Raw genomic sequence first — 13,011 nt, 5'->3', positions numbered from 1 at the left:
GGCTGCTGTAAAAATAAAATGACATCAAGGGTGCTGTACGCAGAGGTCTGAAACCTGCTCAACAGAAGATCTTTATCAAGAGGTGTTAAAGAATTCAAGATCTCACCATGAGAGGGGAAGCATCTCAGAAAAAGCAGGTGCAGTCGGTTCCTCGGTCATAACGCCACTAATTCGGGCGACAAGAGCAAAACCCACCCGGCTTCCTCCGGGCAAGTAATGAGACAAAGAGTCAGTGCACAGCGGGTAGCGTGGCCGAGCGGTCTAAGGTGCTGGATTAAGGCTCCAGTCTCTTCGGGGGTGTGGGTTCGAATCCCACCGCTGCCAGGTGCTTCTGTCGAGACCCCCTTTCAGCTGGCTTCAGACGAAGGAAACTGCTTTTTGGCAGTCTCTCGAGAAACTAAGCAAAGTGTTTAAAGATACTTTCTCAGCTTGACATCAAGGCACAAAACAAAAACCTTCTTGCGTCCTCTCAACCCAAAAGCGCTTTGTCACTTTTTGCGTTATGCAGGGAACGATGTCTGCCCAGATCACTTTTGTGTCAATGCAAATCGTAGTGTGCCCTCCGTTTTAATGTTGGCTGTGCTGGCGTGCTGCTTCTGTCTGTGAAACTTGAATGTTCTGCTTCTTCACAACAAATCGTCGGCGGGGGTTGAGCTTGTTAAATCTTTGCGCATAGCGCTTCTTTTGCAACATGAATATAATTATATCGTTATTAATTTCTTGAGATACGCGATTCCATATTATATTCCCTTTTAATCAAATTCTAAAAGTATGCTTGTTGACTCCGGTATCACGTTAGTTAAAGACTTCGAAGCTTATAATGTTTAGGGAGAAATGGAATACTGGTGTGTATTTTTTTCTTTAAAGTACCAAGACCAGCTATATACTGTATGTTTATGTTCCAAAATTAATATCGTTTATGGTCTTCACACGCGTTACAGTATGCTCCTATTCTTTTTATGCTCAGCTACTAAGATTTCCCTTCAGTGGTAAAATTCAATATCTACAACGGGCACAGTAAAGACGTTTACAGTAAGTCTTTCTACGACAGACCAACGGACCACGAGTGCCCCTGTCGGTCAACCAATCACATACCGCGGTATTTTGCGTCATTGCGCGTCACGATGCACGACGCCGTAGCCAATTACCTCCGGTACGTGTCTGTACGTACCTGGCGATACCGCATTATTTTCCGGTACCCTGTACGCAGTGTACCGCAAGCCACCGGTAAATACCGCGAGTTACCGTAAATTCTCCTATAATACAACAAGCAAAATAATAGTATCCGGAATTTCCGCAAGGTGGAGCTAATAAACTCAACCTCTCATGTTTGAGCTGTGGCCATCAAAGTCTTTAACGAAGATATTACTAATAGTATTAATGATGAATGACCTTGGACAAGCTGTAAGTGTATACTCAAAGTATTGCCAAGGTCAACATACTTTTTTTCATTGACCGTCTTTGTAAAAGTAACACCACAGCATTTCGCAATCACGGATTTGTTTCCAATCATGCAAAGTACAGTAATTTTTGAGAATCGAATCACCATGCCTTTTACATGCTCATAAAAGAGATTGATTTAGGAACATAAACATATTACCGTATGAAAACTGTACTGTATACAGTATGTATATTTAATGTCTTAACTGTGCCCGTTTAAGTATTGAATATTCATATCTAATTTTACCACTGAAGGGAAATCTTAGTAGCTGAGCATAAAAAGAATAGGAGCATACTGCAACGCGTGTGGTCCATAAACTATATTAATTTTGGAACATAAACATACAGTATATGGCTGGTCTCGGTACTTTAAAGAAAACATACACGAAACATGGTTTCATTGTGACCAGAATCGGTCTTGGGATATTTTTAACTTGATTTACAGTATTTGAGAGGTATGTCTTAACACTGATACTACAGTGCATAAATACTGCTCACGTATATGTTTCTAGATTTATATTATGCATTTCATACGGTCAAATTACTTTTGAGCAACTAATAAGAAGCGCAAAACGGTATGCGTTTTAGTTTCGTTTTGTGCTGGGACTCTGCTTTTAACAATGTCGCCGTGGATTGATTAGAGATATCAAGTACATACAAGTCATTTTTTAAATGTTGTAGTTCGTCTTGTAAAAATGTTACGAGTACATCATCTATCAACAATTACACAGGTTCTGTTTCCATATTGCGGATTTTGGTTACGTAATATTATTTTCTAGATTTCACGTTGTGAATATATGATTTGGGCAAACAGAGCCGCAAAGAAGTACATTATAGGTTGTTGTTTTTTTTTGCGCAGTTTTATCTAGAACAAGCGATGCTTAAACCTTTGTCTTATTCTTGTGAAACTATCCACACGACAGTTACAGTACCTAGGAGTTGACTTCAGTGATGTCACTGATGGGATGTTTCTAAAAATCCATCCTCTGTAAAACGTCTTCTCTAGTTGTCCTGCATATGTATTCGCTAATGAAACTGTGTGTTCTGAGCCTGGATCTCTACATTTCTGTATGAACCAGCTTTGAGGGCTAAAGACAGCTTGTGTTTAAATTGAGTGTAAGGTAATTTATGGTTCTAAAGTCATGGTCAGCATTTATTATTGTACTGTGTTGTAAACGTGTTCTGTGCCTAGTCACATTATTTTATAGCGTTTTTATAGTGTTGTCAAATCTGGTGGCGCTGTGTGTTAGTTTCCTGACTCCCATGTCACATTTAACAAACATTTCTCTGAAAAAATGAAACGTTTCCCTTGGTCAGAGATTAAATAAAACCTAACTCGCACCAAACAAATTTATATTTCTAAATATCACAACATGATCGAATTTAAGTCTTTATAATAACAATGAATAGTCACCTTTGCGTTACAAAATAAACATTTATATTGATTTGAATCGCGTTTTGATTTAAATCGTAAATGCGTGTTTAAATATATGTGTTTAAAGGCGATATACTGTATAAAAGCGCTGATTCTTATGGAGTGTGTTCCGCCGGGGATTCAAAAAAATTATTTTTTTAATCACGTATCTAAGGAAAATTGCAGTATAACTTTGTTCATGCACAAACAGTGGCATGTTACATTATAATTTGGGTGTCTCCTCTTGCCAGAAAGCTCTAAAGTGCATTTTGAGTGCGGTTTTTGACTTTTTCTAAATTGCAACCCATAAATAAAGCTGATAGAGCTTAGACTAACTGTATTCTAAACTATTAATTCATTTAGGGCTAAAATACATTCATTGTCTTCCATTCGAGTCAAGTTGACATTGGAAGCTTGCCACTCCTGGACTGTTAAACCAACGCATTAGCATGTTAAAGCGATTCCATTGAGGAGCCCAGCTACCAGTTAACACTGTACTTCCTACTTTGAAAATAACTGTGAAACCGGTTTAATTCGTCACAGCCAGCACTCCGGCAGAGAGGGGGTTGTACTCGTAAAGTAGAAGCAGGCGAGATTTCCAGCGAAAGACACCCCCCCCCCCCTCAAAAACCCAGTAAGCAGTAATGCTTTATGTTGATCCCATTCTTTTCTCTTCCTGTTGTGTGAAACTCATCAGCAGGTCTTTTTTTCCCAATCAGAGGCTCTGAAAATAGCGTACCGCCAACTGCGCTTCGTCAGAGAGGGGCGCTGCACTGTGAGAGGGAGGAGGCGCGGAGCTCAGCAGTACAGAACGAACGTTCTGCTGCCTGGAGTGCTTATGGCAGCGATCGCGTCTGCATTTATAACTTAGTTTTTAAAATTAATCAAGCAATATGAAGCATCTCTTTTTACTTTTAAGTCACTTAATTATCATTAAGCACAGCTTTCTCACCACTTAGACTACTTTTTGATACCATCCTTAGTCAAACCAGAAACGTTTTGTTCTGTCTAATGACATTACAAGTGGAAAGATTACAGATTTTAATCGTCTTTAATTTTGTTACGTTATACATTTTAGAAACGTTTCATCCATACAAACACCACAAAACTATTTTCGATTGTATTTCTGACAAGTACAGTATGTTACACTTAGTTCACTGTTTTAAATACATCTAATTAAGAAAGTTAGGTGTTAGCATAAACTATTAGCAATCAATAATATTAAATTTAGCACTGTAATAAGTTGTTGCACTTTCCCCCGCATCTTGTAAAAATATATTTTCATTGTTCAAATATACATTAAGTCTGACTATCATATAATAAGTTAAATACAAAACTAAAGAAAAAATAGGGTTAAATATAATTCAAAATATTTTGCTAACAATGTTAACTGTTTATGAATAATAAAATGTATTAACTAAGGAGTAGGATGGCACAGTTGTTAGTATGTTTTTTTTGTTTTGTTTCTTTTTCATAAATACAACAGTAGTATCTGATGTCTCAGTGGCTTTCAAAATTAAATTATGCATGCAAACCTGTGAACTAGAAAGATAACTAAGATATCCATCCATTTATAATGGTGGCGAAGTGGTTAGCATTGCTATCTTGCAGCACTGGGGTCCTAGATTCAATTCCTGCCATCCTGTGTGTGTGGGGTTTACATGTTCTCTCTGGGTTACATGGTTTTTCTCCATATGTGTGATATGACTCCCTCCAGAACATACTGGTATGTTAATTGGTTTATGGGAAAACTGGCCCTGGTGTGTGTGTGTTTGTGTCTGTCTGTCCTGTGATGGACTGGCGCTATGTCCAGGGTGTATTATGCCTTGTGTCCGTTGCTTGCTGGGATAGGCTCCAAATCCTATGTACTGGATAAAGAGATTAGAAATGGATGGAAGTAAAGGCACTGTGTGGATGGAACTATACACAGTGTTAGAAACCCACTATGAAATGGCAGCATCTCACTGAGAATAAAATATTTTATAGTGCTGGCTTAAGGAAACAGCCTTTCCACCTCTCTTGCACATCAGTATCCATACCTAGTTATTTAAACAAATTGCCTCTAATTATAAACATCTTAATATGCTGGCTCTGTGGATCCGCATCAGCTATGTTTGCCCATTCCTTCAATTCATGTGCATCCAACACACAGTTCAATGCCAGCAACTACACATAATCTAAAATACAATCCTTATTTCAATATCTATGTAAACATATAGTCTGTTAACTTCATCATCTTCATCAAAAGTATGCCTAACCCCATTAGGAAGTGTTCTTGTTATAAGTGTATTCCTCAGCTTTCCCCAAATTATCTTCTTCTTGCCAACATCTCTAGTCTTTTATCTTGCAATAACTCAGCCAACACTTAAATCTCCAAAAGCTGCTTGTGTTAATTTCTTTAAATCACAAATATCATGTGTAAATACTGGCCATGTAATACTCTGCATTGTGGAATAATAGTTTATTTTAAAGGGAACTAGAGAAACTAAGAACTAGAGAAATCAAGAAAGGCTTTTTGTTCTAGAATTAATAAATGCACATCCTGTTCACTGGGGAAATTAAATCCACACTGAGCAATCTTCAATATGTTCAGAATATGACAGCAAGAATCCTATCAGGGATGCATTACACCTGTTTTCAAGTCCTTGCACTGGTTACCTATCAGATTTCGAGTCAACTTCAAAATCCTTATCCTCATTCAGTACCTACAGTATATGGCTTATTATCTGTCTACTCCCCACCTTTGTCCGTCTGACTCTGGTCTTCTAGCTGTCCTCAAGAACATCTACATTCTGTGGGTGACAGGGTCTTCTCTAGATGCACCCCAGAGCTCTCAATTTTTATTCCCAGTGATATCAGTCACGTACCCTGAGTGCATTTAAATCTAACCTCAGAACCTTTCTTTTCAGAAGACTTAGTGTCTGTATCTGCTTCATTTTCTAATTTTGGTAGCACCTCTAACTGCTTGTCTTTCTTATATGTATTTACTTTGTAATCTGTGGTCCTTTTATCTGTTTTTACATCTACTGTATTGCTTTGAGATGCCACTTTTAAAGGTGATATATAAAATAAAGTTTTTTATTATTGTTATAGAGAAACATGATCAGATTTGCCCTGGTTCAGATAAAATATCTAAAGTATACTAGTTTGTCACTCTTCTCATTCCCTTTGCTAAATGACTTTTCATACTAATCTGATCAATCTAACTGCCTGTTTTCTGTGCTTTCTCTATCCTGCTAGATTTGCAATTATTCTGAAAATTTTCTTCTTGAAATAACTCATTTCTAAATAACTTTTTTCACTATTAACATCTTGTAGCAACTCTGTGACAAAATATACACTTAGCTCAACCTGACAGTTCATCCTGCTACCAACATTGAATAAAAAAATCTTAAGATTTCTATATTTATGTCTTTATTTAGTGGTTTCATTAGTGACAAAGGCTAAACTTTCTTGGAAAAATGTCTTTTACGTGTTGCAGAAAAAAATGACTTGCTTTAACAAAATATGTTTACAAATCCTTTCACCTGCCAATCTACATGAATGCCCAACTATCTGAGAAGCTCTCCATGAAACTATGGTTGCTATTAATTCATTTAGGGCTCACTGACAGAATTGCTGTTTTTTATGCATGATAATTTTCTGATTCCTCACTCTGTTTCATGTTTATAGATAAGACTTTATTGATCGCGAAGGGAAATTGATGTACATGTTCATGTACATGATGAACATGTTTGCATGTTCTTTTGTAACATACACCTTTTTGTGATTTTTTTGTATATCTAAGCAAGTGTTCCTGCATCCCTCTTCTGCACTATAGTCATGGCTTTTTTTCTGTTTGTTTATTTCAAAGCAACACCTGCTCCATTTCTAAAACTTTTTGCCCATGTGCATTTTTGTGCACTTTAACGTCCTGAATTTTCATTTGCATTAATTTGTAGAATGAATTTGAGTTTTAGCCTTAAGTTTTCACTATCATTTGTTTCTTGTCCTACAACTGTTATTATTGATCACCGAATTATTGTACTTGACATGACTTCATTCAGCCTTTCCTGAACGTCTATGACAGGCAGAGAGAGTGCTGTTTCTGGTGCGATCTTTTGCAGCTGACATTTCACTGTTTTAAACGAACAAGAAATTAGATTGCTCATAAATCACTTATTCTATATAAACACAGCGTAATTGCCCTCCGAAAATCCTCTTTTTCTTGTTCGTTTTAGAGACCTTGATCGAAACTGATTTTAGATGCCAGAAAAGATTTATTTTCTCTGTATTTCCTACATTGCTTTGTCGAGATTTTAACTTTATATCTAACTTTATATCTAGGCTCAGATTACAACTATAAATCGTACAGTAATTAATAGCAGTAAATACTGATGTTTTGCGCCCTCTTACCACAAAAATATATGTTTTGTAGTTGGGATTAACTTCATTTCGTACGCGTAGCTACTCCGATTCGGACACCGAACAGTTAAAGATGGCGGCAAATCAGACACCCAGAGAGGGGGGGGTGGGGGGCGTCTTCTCGCCTCCATAACTAAAATGCCAAATAGGAGTGGCTTAAGCGACATACACAGTCGTGTAACTGACAGTTTGAGGTAGCCTATCGTGTAAATTTCGCTTTGTTGCTGATAGGTTAAGCTTTCGAAACTCTGCCCCAAAGTCATGTGACTGATTTTTCGCCCTGTTTCGTTGGTTAAACGCAATGATCACAAGCACCACCATGGTAACTGGGATGTGTAGTTTTTAATTCCGTTTGAATTATAACTGTATGTACTGTCTTCATATTTGGCCAGGGCTTTAAAGAGAAGGCGCGCCAAAGAATTTCGGTGCCGTCGTCTCCGCTTTAAAGGTACCCCCGTGCTGGAAGAATTTGACCTATTTTTTCTTTAAACTATCAAGACCAGCCTTACACAGTACAGTTTATGTACATACAGTAATGTTTATGTTCCTAAATTAATATCGTTTATGACCTTCAGATGCGTTATGCTCCTCTTCTTTTTATGCTCAGCTACTAAAATTTCCCTTTAGTGGTAACATTCCATATAAATATTCAATACAAAGCGGATTGAAACGTGCACAGTAAAGACATTAAATGACTAAATCTTTTCACTACCAACCATTGCACCACGAGTGCCCCTATCAGTCATTTTGGCCAGCCAATCACTTACCGCGGTGCCCTACGGTGCCCTGCGGGTTGGTTACTGTACCGCGGGTTTTTAACGCTCATTTTGAATGGCTGCATCTTCAGCATTTCACTCCTGCTTCCTTCCAATGAGGACAGAGCTGCGGGAGAAAGGGTGCTATAGAGGATCGCTGTGGAGAGCTGCTGCTGTGCTTTGACATCTGAGCTCTGTGGGAAATGATCTCAATACAATTCTGAAAAACGCGACTCCCAGAACGCCAGCCGAACAAGTCTTGAAGTGGAAATCTAATAAGTACATTGATTCTTAAAATGTAGAGAGCTTTGCAAAAAATATATTGGTGCTTTAAGATAATATATTTCAAGGATGTAAATGCTGTGCTACAGTACGTGCAGATTTTTAGAAAACAGTGCATCAACAAAGTACACTGTTTAGGTTACTTTAGAAGACAATGTACCAAAACAATATATGCTGTCTGGGTCGTTAGAATTAGCTGAAAGTAACTGATTAGCTTTGAATAACAAATCTAGTGCTTCTTCTCTCGCTTTTTGATGTAATCTGTTTTCTCTTAGGGAAATGGGAACTTTTAGAAGGGACAAAGTGCTGAGCTTTTTTACAGCGCAACATCTTTTAAAAACCCTGTACTGCTTGTAACAAATTGAGTCTCTGGTTGCACTTTGCAAAGTGGCAGCAGGGCTTGCAATATTGAAATAAAGACCTTACTCAGGTGAGAACTCTCTCTTGTGGCTTCCTTGATAGTTCCATGACAATTTGGGGGCTTGTCCGGGATCAGAAACCTGAACGGGAACGGCTGCTAAAACTCCATCCGGACCCTGACAATTTTAGCAAAATTGGACAAACCTCGGAGGATAAATTGTTTATCCTTCCAGAGACGCGTCTGGAGAATTGGCAGCTGTCTGACGTCAGTAAGTGATCCTTAAAAATTAATAGTTTGAGAAGCGAGCCACAGGGGTGTTCTCACGCGGGTTTGATGAGTCTGGGACTCATATAAAGAACTTATCTTAACACAGACGTGTGGTTTTTGCTCTGCGGAGAAGTTGATGTGAGAAGGTTCTAAGTAAGGCACCGATCGGTAAAAATGGGAAATTAAAATTCAAAGATGAAAATGGGACCGAGCAGTCCAGCAAAAGTACATGTACGACAAATTCAGAGAAACAATTATAGCCTGGGTTAGAGTAAAAAAAAATGTTTTATGTTCATGAACTGTAAAGCTAGGGTAATAGGTGTAAGGGAACTTGCACATAATGTATATATGATAATTAGGGGCCCATAACTATGAAGGATCTTTGTAAGTGAATCAGAATGGACAGAGGAAAGTTGATTAGGAAAAAGAAGTTTCCCGAAGAAGGGGAAACTTAGAAGAGAAGGAGAAGAAAGGAAAGAAAGTGAATTGGTAAACTTATCTAATGGGAAGAGGAATCACAGAAATAATGGGAAGCTTAAAAAAAGACTAGTCTTGAAACTAAAGAACAGCAAGCTGCAGTAGTTCCTTTCATGCAGTAGCGAATGTTTACAACGTTGGCTCTTATAATCTGTTTTCCCAGTGGGTTGCTGTCACTGCCTCTGTGTCTACCAAACACTTGATGATGGAGATAAGCCCTTGGTGGGCACTGCCCTACCGCATGTATTATGATCAAGGGACAGGCTGTGGCTGGATTATTCGGGGTGAGATGGACTGAGATCACCCTCAGTCTGCTGGAACAGTGGAATGAAGGAACAGAAAAGATTGACTAGACATCAGACTGAAGGAACACCATGGGATGCGGGCTGGATCAAACAGAACTGTGTAATAGAGCCTGTTTGATATCATCACAGGCCAATCAACGAAACTTCCTGGAGGGATGAATTTGGCTAATGGATTGTTGAATTTGCTAATTCTCTATTGTAGTATTGTAGATTGTTAATTGAAGTGGTGCACGGGGCTGGTGAACAGGTGCTGGACGCTTGGAGACCTCCAGTAGAGGGAAGACACGACCTGATACCTGGCGAGTGGGTGTGGGTGAGGAAGATATACCCTGCCAGATGTTGCAACCCTGCTGGGAAGGACCATATCAAGTGCAACTGACTACCGACTCTGCCATCTGAGTGACAGGATGAGCTTGCTGGATCTACGCATTGCGCTGACACCGAACCACTGCACCAGAGACTAAGTGAACATTATTATATATATACCTGTTAAGTGTAAGGAGTTTTACTTTTATAAATGGGGATATGGAATCAATACTTTATCAGTCAGCCACAAATAATAATCAGAGCTCCTGTTGGGATTGTATTGCTATAAAAGATGCTCATGGGAGTAATCCCCTTTGATAGAGGTGATTATTTAGGTTTATTGGCATGGGTAAATAGCCCTGCTTTTAGTCTGAGTGTAACTCTGCTGGGAGTGGTAGCCGGGGAGAGTCTGAGGGTCAGCACGATGACCAGCGGCTGACCCTACCTGTGTAAATAATGTCCTAGTAGTTCTAGTGCCCTGTGTAGTCTTGTAAAAGTATAGTGTGTTGTTAGGTAATTACCACCCTAACTATGTGTACGTGTTCCGTCAGTCTCCTCATGTGTGTGTATATCCTGTGTTTGAACCTGCAAATGCTACAGTATTTATTTTATAAACACCAGTATTGACACTTTGATCAGTATATTTATTATTAGTAGCCAGTCTTATAAATTTACAATTTAGATTAAGTCTGGTAACAGTTTTACAGTTAAATTAAATCATCAGACCACTAATGGAACTGAGAGCTGGGTGGAAATAAAACCAGGATACACATTTTAACCTCCAGGATCAGGAGTCTGATCCTCCTGGCTTCTTTACTCTGAAGATTCGTGTAAAACTCTTAAAAGCGCTTATTTCAGGGACTCGTGCTTGTCCTCTACTGCTCCACACGGGTACGCTTTGTAACGCAATAATCTGCGATGTAAACTTTTTTTTTCTGTTTAATGAATTTTATTCCTAGGTTTGTCGCTCTCCTTCTCCAACTGTGATGATTCGCTTCTCTTCACAGTCTGGTGTGTTTTTTTTGGGGGGGGGAGATTTTATATCTGTAAGAAAAGCCCCCCGGGCTCCGGACAGGAGTTTCCTCCAGCTCTGCTTTGTCAGAAAGAGCGCTGTGACGTCACAGACACCAGCCAGAGCGCCGGGATCAGAGAGCGAGAACGTGGAAGGCGCGAGGAGCGCACAGAGGAGAATTATTGATCACTTATGTATCGACAACCAATTTATTCAACTGAAGGACCATAGAATAATCGATTAACTTCACTGATTGGCGAGTACTGATTCTTTTCTTGACCCTGTTTAAATATCTAGAAAACAGTCAATAAAGACAGTATCGATCAATTACCATAGTGCGTTTAGTGTTAATAATGTTCAATCTGAAATTAAACAATGATTATTCATATTATTATTTAGGTAACTCTATCCTAGAGCTAGAAAATTATATTCCAAGTTGATAAATGTATGTAAGTAACCGTTTAAATGCATTTTTTCCAGTGTTTATAAATCATAAGTATGGTAACCACGGCAACAGCCGGCACGTCACTGTATGTGTCTAGGTGTCTTGCATTCGTCACAGAGAGTGTATGTGACGTCACGGGCAGCAACTAATACTACTACTAGTGTATTCATTTTAACATTAGTGAGAGTACAACTGGTAGTTTTAATGGTAGTGTTCATAACAAAGTGTAAGTATTAATAACAAAGAGCTTGTTTGTTAATTGCGTCTCCACTCGTCCTTTGTTCTGAAAAGAACCTGTAAATGCTACAATATTCTTTACTCAACAGCTTATTAAAAACAGCTCCCATGATGTTCAAACCGATTTTTTACACAGAACACCGACACAGCTTTGATTTCTGAATCTCTTTTTCTCGTGCGTTTATTTAATGTGGCACAATGCACTGGGATAAGGGTATTCTGTTCAAAAACCAATAGCATTTAAACCACAGCCCAGGTTCGATCTGTCTCCCAGAATCACCAGGGCGCACACACACACACACCCGTGCCGTTGAAGTGCTCTGCTTCATTTCTAAGGGCAACTCAACATTCACTCCTACCCCAAGTGCAGAAAAGACAGCATCCACAGCAACAACAGCTCAGGTCTCTGCACAGGAGCTAAGCTGCCCTCATCTCCTCTGCTCTGCGGCTCCTGCGGAGTGGAGTCCTGCCTGGAGCCGTGTTTGCTGGCGGCAGCTCCCCCCGCCCTGTCTGTGCGTCGTGTCCAAGAGCTCCTGGGAGGAAGAGCGAGCCCTCCCACTCGGGGGCTTTTCCACGGTCTGTGTGAGGAGGGGCGGGTGTGTCCAGTAGCTTATCGAGCGGAAGCCTGGGGCGGCGGAGAGCTGTGATCGTGCAGACCTTGAGGTGTCACCTCTTTGTCTGCTTTCCCGCCCCCCCTCCGCCCAAGCTCTGCTCCAAAGTAGCCCGGCAACCCCTCACACCTGCACGTGTCACAACCTAAGGTGCGGTCATGAGACACCCATGGGGTGTCGTTCTGTTCTTGCTAATTGTTTCCTGCCCGTCGCAGGCAGGAGTCCATGCGAGGAAGATGCGCTGGACAGAGCTCAGAGGGCGCAGCTGGGTGGCTTTCCTTCTGAGTGACGTTCTTGCAACACTCTCCCGCTACTCTTGGTGCGCTCATGCCACAACACAGGAAGGCTGGAGCAGGTGGCTGTGGGCTTTGCGCACCGCCGAAATAGCTCAGTTGGGAGAGCGTTAGACTGAAGATCTAAAGGTCCCTGGTTCGATCCCGGGTTTCGGCATTTTGTTTCATCGCGCCCTTTGTTCCTCTCTCCAGCGCCCCCTTCCTAAAGTGACGCGTCCCTTTCTCAGCCCGAAACGCAAGCAAGACACCAGCAGCGGTCCCTGCAGGTTTCCGTAGTGTAGCGGCTATCACGTTCGCCTAACACGCGAAAGGTCCCCGGTTCGAGACCGGGCGGAAACAGCCTCGTTTTGCACGCTCCTGTACTTCACAGAGGTCTTGAGCGACCGGTCATTTGTTCCCAAT

The 13,011-nt window shown here is 40.3% G+C and overlaps 3 non-coding genes across 3 annotated transcripts; all 3 read left to right on the top strand.

Annotated features, from left to right (window-relative positions):
• Positions 1–242: 242 nt before the first annotated feature.
• trnal-aag (transfer RNA leucine (anticodon AAG)) lies at positions 243–324 on the top strand. The gene has a single exon. It is a non-coding gene; the product is annotated as a tRNA-Leu (tRNA).
• A 12,369-nt stretch (positions 325–12,693) lies between these two features.
• On the top strand, positions 12,694–12,766 carry trnaf-gaa (transfer RNA phenylalanine (anticodon GAA)). Its single transcript has one exon. It is a non-coding gene; the product is annotated as a tRNA-Phe (tRNA).
• Positions 12,767–12,875: 109 nt separating this feature from the next.
• On the top strand, positions 12,876–12,948 carry trnav-aac (transfer RNA valine (anticodon AAC)). The gene has a single exon. It is a non-coding gene; the product is annotated as a tRNA-Val (tRNA).
• Positions 12,949–13,011: the final 63 nt, after the last annotated feature.

This window comes from Lepisosteus oculatus, chromosome 14 (genome assembly GCF_040954835.1).
Source record: "Lepisosteus oculatus isolate fLepOcu1 chromosome 14, fLepOcu1.hap2, whole genome shotgun sequence".
In the NCBI taxonomy this organism is placed as follows: Eukaryota; Metazoa; Chordata; class Actinopteri; order Semionotiformes; family Lepisosteidae; genus Lepisosteus; species Lepisosteus oculatus.
This window is presented reverse-complemented; position numbering and strand designations above follow the sequence as displayed.